Source organism: Hyposmocoma kahamanoa, unplaced genomic scaffold (assembly GCF_003589595.1).
Source record: "Hyposmocoma kahamanoa isolate Upper Pololo Valley unplaced genomic scaffold, ASM358959v1 63, whole genome shotgun sequence".
NCBI classification, from domain to species: domain Eukaryota; kingdom Metazoa; phylum Arthropoda; class Insecta; order Lepidoptera; family Cosmopterigidae; genus Hyposmocoma; species Hyposmocoma kahamanoa.
This window is the reverse complement of record NW_020653851.1, coordinates 9,027,102-9,033,405: the sequence shown is the minus strand read 5'-3', so window position 1 is coordinate 9,033,405 and position 6,304 is coordinate 9,027,102.

The following is a 6,304-nucleotide window of genomic DNA, read 5'->3' as shown; positions in this document are numbered from 1 at the left end:
TTAAAACAAAATCACGAACCAAAATTCTGAAGTTTTCGCGGTATTTTTTTTTTGACCAGACAAACACGACAAACTCAACGACACGATTACGGTCTTCGGCAATCATGAGCGTCTTTTTTTCTTATTGAATTTCCGCAGCGATCGCTGGGAAACTGCAGATTTATTTACTATATTATATATTGATGAATTATTAGAATGTTAATTTATTTTTTGAATGTTTTTGTGATTATTTTTAAGTGTTGTTGTAGTTGTAATTGTATTGTTTCACTTATTGAACATTTACCTTTTGGCACAAACTAGAGCAAGTACTGGCTGTTTGAATTCGTCTAGGTCACTCAAGTAAATTTAAAAAACTATGTACCTTTTACTCCGTAGGGTTTACATGATGCACTTTACTTCCGCTACGTAAGGCTATAGTGACGTACTTTTAAAGCATGAGAAGTGAAAAATATGTTTTTATACACGATTAAATCCTGGATTCAAAACCAAATAATGTAGTAACGATTGCTTGTAGAATAAATACTAAGTCAGGTATAGTGCAGTACCAATAGTTTCCGAGCAACAACAAGGTAGGTAATGTGAATAATATTAATTTAAATGCAAACATTTACTATGCCAGTTGAGTTCTACCAGTACCTACATACACATACATTGATGTTGATGAATGTATGTTCAATTGATGCAAGTATATAATTAGACTCATGCAGAGCGAATTGGAATGCCGACTCAAGGTTAGAACAAACGTCTAAGCTGGAAAACGTAATTCTAAACAACTCCGAGAGGAAAACATTTTTTTATTATTAGTTACTGCAAGCGGTCTGTAGTAGACTGCAAGGCGACGTCTTCGCTGTATGCTAGAAATTGGGAAAAAAAATTTGGCTCAATTTTATAACTCTTCTACGTACCTTATGGTATAGTGAAATATTTACGTGCCAAAGGAGGTTATTTACTAAATAATAGGTCATTATAGTGAGTAATTATAACTTTTTATTATGTAAAACCGCCCTCAAAAGTTAGCTCCGCTTTCGCTGTTGTCGTTACCGTGGTCTCCTCAACAAAACCTACAAGTCGCCGTGTGTAACCACTCTAACTGAAATGCATAATATGGAAGTCCTTGTCAAAACGAAAAATATGAGCCCAAATACAAGGCAGCTGCGGTACACTGTTGAAGAGTTCTTATCATCTGTCTACCATTTCCATCATCAGATCAGCTCTGGGTTATTATAACATTTTAGTTCATTGGAATTACATACACGTGCCAAGTCTTATTGAAATCGATTAACGGAAAGTGGGTGAAACTCGATAAACTCTGATTAGAGTAATTAATGTTTTATATACTTCGGTATTAGAGCTGTTTATGATGAAATTATTTTTACTCACAATTTTATATGTGAACTGCGTTTTATCAGTCTAAGTTTGTAGCAACATGGTTAGTTTCTGTATATCTTCAATTACATATAATATTATTTATTTGTGGTGGCTTTCTAGGTGTTTTGTTCTTAGGTTGTCTGACTTGGTCCCCGTTTGAGTCTACAGCCAGGCCATTAAATCTATTTGAGACAGTAACACTTTCTTCTGGAGATGGTGTTTTTTGAGTGAGTGAATCCGCCACTAATTTCCCGTCCTCAACGGTGGAACATCTTCTTTAAATTTGAATAGGACCATTACTTAAGTAACTTAGGACCCTTATTACTTAGGACCCTTTTCAACGAAATAATAATTATCGAAATCAATTCACAAAGGTCGGAGTAATCGCGTGACATACACTAAGAACCTCCTCCTTTTTTGAAGCCGCTTGTCCATTGCAGTCAATGTGACATCTTTCCTGGACACTTTCGTCAAGGTTTTTCCTTCTCAAATATTTAGATTTTCGTTATGTATATCATTGGGTTGCTAATCGTTCAAATGATCGATTATTATAGCCAGAAATACTGTTTGCCAAAAGGAAAAGCAAAATATAAATTGATGTGTAGCAAAATAACATTACCTCAGTATCAAGGTTCCGCGAACTGACACTCCTTTCACAAATGTATGCACATGGTATTTTATTCAATAAAATTAATCTTTAAGGCCATGTCGTTCATATATCACGAATATTGTTTTATAAAATTGATCATTTATATCATGGATGAAATATGAAATGATAAAATATAATTTCAGGTATTGTGAAATTGTCGTGCTACAATAACTATAGTTCCGAGTGAGAAATCAAAAGTGGAGGTTGTCGAAATGTCGGTATTAGCATTTGAATGTTGCCTGTTCCACGAACAAAAAAACCAGTCACACAATATAGGTTTTTGTGGTTTGTAATATAAAATGAATATTTAAAACTAACTACCTTTAAAATGCAAAGCACCGCCCGCTTCTTCTCGTGTATCTATGCGAATTTACTTTATTTGCATAAAACGCTGAAATTTCTTCAAGTTGTCCCCAAAAGCACAGAAAAGACGTTGATTTTATACCCTGATGCACAAATACTTGAGATACGTAAGATAACAAAAAAGAAGGAACATACCAATTTTTTTTATAATAGCAAGTGATGGGCCAGGCAAATCGTACGCCTGGTGGTAAGCGACATGCCTATCCATAACAGTTACAGTGCCACTCTGAGCTTTAAATCTCAAGAGGCACTGTCACTGCGCCCGTCACCCTGAGACATAAGTTGACAAATCTCAAGTGCCTGTAATTTCACCATACTTTATTTTGAGCCCATTTGACACAAAATAAGGAAGGCTCTAGGAAGACAAAGTCATAAGAATTTTGTAGTAGGTACACTAAACTTGCCTTTGTTTTGTTTGTATGTTTTAACAATGATAACGCTAAATTCAATACTTACGATGTGTTTGCCGAAAACGTGCAAATTATGCTAACGTTTCTCTTCCAAAATATGGGGTAAGAGGAACAATCATCGCATTTCTTCTCGAGTTCTCAAGATTTCACAACTGTCAAATTTGTTTTTTACGCCTTTTGGATTTGGAGTCCTGTAGCGACATCTGTTTGAAATCATTTAAACTAATTTGTTTGTCTGTTTTGTCGACTGAGAGACTATGGTGCAAAACTCTTTAGGTTATGAGTTAAGACTTGAGTCCCTCTTCCCCGGGTGTTCATCTTACCCTTCCTGACCATACCTATACAAACATATTAGAAATAAATAAATTCCTATGACATTAGTTACTGTTATTGTGTTTGTTTGTTGGTATACCCGAAGGCGTAGACGCAGTTGCGGTTGCAGCATAGATGCAGCCGCAGAATTCAATCAACATAATATATTACTAAAGTCCAATCTGAGGTTAGAGTTCGGTTGAGATCGTGTCAATTTTAAATCCATAGGTAACGCCTTTCCGCATTCCGCGATGTCTCTGCAATTTCTTTACTCATTCTTCTTAAAAAATACATCTTTTACTTGGTACTTGGTGTAACGGGCTGGTGTCAGCCTCCTCGGATTGCTAAAGACTTCGGGGAGCGACCTTGGCACTCCAAGGTACTTTGCCCTGTAGTTGGACACGCCGGAGCACTGTAGTAGGATCTGCGCAGCCGTTTCCTCCCCCTCCATGCACGCTCTGCATAGAGGGCTGTCTGTGATACCTAAATTGAAAAGGTGTTTATTGTATGGACCATGACCCGTTAGGGCGGCAGTTTGAGTGCGAAGCTCTTGCCTTTTGAGTTTAATAAATATTCGAGATAGACTGGCATTGAGCGTTGGGAGTGCTTCTCTCGCCTGTCTACAAACCGTAAGGGTAGCCCATGTATTATTATGTGAAGATTTTGTACCTTTGTGTATACTTATTCTGGACCATTGGTAGGGAAGGGACACTATGGGTTCTGGTCCTACAGCGTCTGTCTCCGACCCTTTTCTGGCTAGTTCTACTGCTGCATCATTGCCACGTGAGCCGCTGTATCCTTTAATCCACTGTAGAGTTACGTGGTTTTGTATACATACCTCCATGAGTGCTTGATGGCATTTATAAATGACTTTATTATTATATTAGCCCTGAGTTTATGTCATAGCTGTTCAGTGCTTGTAGTACTGACATACTGTCGGAGAGTATTCGAATGGAGTGATTCTTAACTCTTCTCGCTTTGATTGCTTCTGCAGCCAACTTGATGCCCATGCATTTAGCCTGGAATACTGTGCTGTGGTCACCAAGCGGTGTTGATAAACTGATATTGAGGTCTTCTGAGAATACCCCAGTACCTGTTCCTGAATTTCTTTTAGATCCGTCGGTGAAGACGCGGACCTCTCTGGGGTTCAGTCCTTCGTTGGGTTCTTCAAACAATTATTTTTTGTTTGAAGAACCCAACGATTCTTATCGTAAAGATTCTTATCTTGTATTTTTTGTCAAAGATGTATTGTTTTGGGATCCTATCCACAGCCACCTCCAGTAGCGGTTGCTCATTGACAGTCTTATAGAGGATTTCTGTGTGTGGGGTCCTCATGTGCTTCCAAAAGCCGGCTCTGTTTAGACGCACTGCTGTTGACGCCGCTTCCTAAAAAAATACATAATGTGCAATGAAATTTTCTGTACAATCTTAGGTAAATTAGTAGCAAACTAATAAGTGACTTCTAATTCAAAATAACTTTAAAACCTAGTAACATTGTAGTAAATTTATGTCCTTATGTTTCTTACACCCGATGGCATACGAATTTCTCAACTAAAATACCGCCGCATACCCAAAATAAGCTTTTCCCGCAATACTTTATCCAACAATTAGTTGTACCTATTTTATTTTTACCGATTATACCTTACATAAATTGCAACAACCATATCATAATTATACCTAATTAACATATACGCAACAAAATAGCGAAATATTCCAACGTAACTGCAGCTTACGTGCTTGTCTATCAAAAATACACGAACCAACGTTGTCCGTTCGTACTTGAACAACTACTCAGTGGTAGGTTATACGAAACTTCAAGCTGACATTTAACTGGCCCTTAATTAGAATGGAATTTATGATCATAGGTTACGATTCAACGGTGTTTACACCATCAAGCACCTTGAAATTACTGGCTTTGTTTTATGACAGCAACACGTGAATAAATAAAATCCAATGATCCATAAATTGTGGATTAAAACGCGCGGAAATAAATATTTTTGTTTTCAAAATACAATAAAATATGAGTTGAGGATCATTCGTTATCGGCTGCGAGCTGTTGTTTTGCCAGTCTGATGTTTTGTGTCTGCATTGTAGGATTTTGTTTAAACCGAACCGTTTATATTAATATCATTTTATTACACACACACATACGCACACACTACACACACAACACACACACACACACACGCACACACAGTTAATTTTTACCCTGTTTCATTGCATAGCGTTAATGATTTAATAAAGCTCTATTATTAATTTGAATTAGAGTCTAAAAAGTGGGTTCGTGCGCCTTCCGCGGCAACTGCGCGGGGACGGCCTTTTTACTTAAAACTGATCTTCGTTTACTTGGAATTATAATATATTATTTCCTATTTTGCTCGTCGTGTGTAATTACACAATAATAGCAGGGTGTTTCTAATTAGACGCGCGTGCTGGCGCAGCTGCCGGCCCGCCGCGCCGTTCGCTCGGCACCTGCACTATCGCTCGAACACTGAACTCCTCTGACCTTTTCCTCTATGCAACTCCATTTGACTTAGCGCCTTGCCAACAGCAGATGCGTTACTTTATAAGGAACTGTTAAAAGCAGATGCCGCACTTTGAAACAAACAACTTGCCTCCTTACTCTCGAATAGGTGAACACTTATAATTTATTATACACGAATATATGTATAGATACTTTTCGTAGCCACTGAACAACAGATCAACGTCTCGTATCTTAGGTTCTTTTACAAAGAATTCGAATATCTTACCGTACCTTAATACCGTACACAAGAACGGGCAACGTGAACGGAATCGAAAGAAGTTTCAAAATAGGGCTCTGAGAGTATAAGTTACATTGGAATTGTCTTAGTGGATATACGTATTGCAGGTCGTCAAAAGGAATTGCATTCTAAGTGCCTTCTACATAATTTTATCTGTGCAACCCAACTAGAATGTTAATAACATTGCAATTTGCCGTTACGTGGTCGACAGGCCTATATTCTTAATCGCAGAATCATTACTGGGTTTTTCTAACGGTGCAATTAGAAGCGCGCTTAGGGGCGGTGCGGTGAGCGCTTGCGTCCGGTGGGGTGCCGCCACTGCACTCCCGTTATTCGCCATTCCAACTAGACTTTATTAACATTAACTTTGTATTCTGTACTCTATCTCCAGGTAATATACATAACATCAAAACGTTAAAATGAAAAAAATATTTAAATGA